Raw genomic sequence first — 1,304 nt, 5'->3', positions numbered from 1 at the left:
ATTTATTGTTGGAGCTGTAACTCGCAGATGGAGTAAAAGAGCTCCAACAGGTGATGATAGGCAGGGGACAAGGGCGGCATTGTAGAGAGTAGTTAGACAGGTGAGTTATAAATATTAGTATTGAAGCACAAGACAGGAAATAATTCTATCTGTATAATTCTATCTATATCGCTATCTATCTAGTATCTCTATCATATCTCTGATCTTCTATTCTCCTCTATGATATATCTCTATTCTACTATATCTCTATAATCTATATTCCACGATAGAGCTATATCCATAATCCTTATCTATATTAATATCTATATATCGACTATATATTATCTCTACTCTGCCAGATATTTGCTGTCTATATATCTCTCTCTGCCTCTATATCTTCGATATATATCTCTCCTTAGAGTTAGTCAGCTCTCTATTATCTATGTGGATATGTCTAACATTTAGACGAGGCGCGGCAAGTTTGAGATCTTCATACATTGTGGGGGGGGGTTTTTTTAGATCTTTCCCACCCAAACTATTTAGGGAGGTCTGAGGTCCCCAGGGCGAGGAAAGGAGGTCCAGGGACATGTCGCATGGGTTTTTGAAAAAAAGCGGACAAAAAAAAACATTGTTAAAAAAATGCCTGAAAAACTCTTTGGGTCTGCTTGTCTCTGATCGGTGACTGTTGAATCTCTGCGCGCATCTGGTTGAAAAAAAAAAAAAAAAAAAACCTTGGGGAACTTGAAAAAAAAAAAAAACAAAAAAAAAAGAAAAAAAAAAAGAGAAAAAAAAAAAAAAAAAAAAAATCTGTCTGAAAAAAAAAAAAAAACACTCTTGATTTTTTTATTAAAACGTCAAAAAACTTCAGGCGGAAACGTAAGCGGACAAAATAATTCCCCAAACAAAAAAAAAAAAAAAAAAAACAAAACAAAAAAAGAAAAAAAAAAAAAAAAAAAAAAAAAACAAAAAAAAAAAATAAAAAAAAAAAAAAAAAAAAGTCTTAAAAAAAAAAAAAACACCTCAAAAAGTGGCAAATATGTTGGAATCAGCAACTTAAACATTCAAAATGTGACAAAAACCTAAAAAAAGCCCAGTTTTGATTATTGGGGAGGTTGTAATGTATATATATATATATATACACATACATACACATGTACATACATATATATATACACCACGGCTGTTGCCCAATCATTTTGGGTGATTTGTGCAAAAAACACGGAAATATAAAAGTGAAGGAGGGATGAAAAAGGAGCGATAGCCCTTTAAAGAAAATCACTTCAAGACATGGTCTCTCCAAATTGGGTCACGGACTAAAGTGTATT

This window comes from Sander lucioperca, chromosome 17 (assembly GCF_008315115.2).
Source record: "Sander lucioperca isolate FBNREF2018 chromosome 17, SLUC_FBN_1.2, whole genome shotgun sequence".
Classification (NCBI taxonomy): domain Eukaryota; kingdom Metazoa; phylum Chordata; class Actinopteri; order Perciformes; family Percidae; genus Sander; species Sander lucioperca.
The sequence above is the reverse complement of the archived record's forward strand: the minus strand, read 5'-3'. Positions refer to the sequence as shown.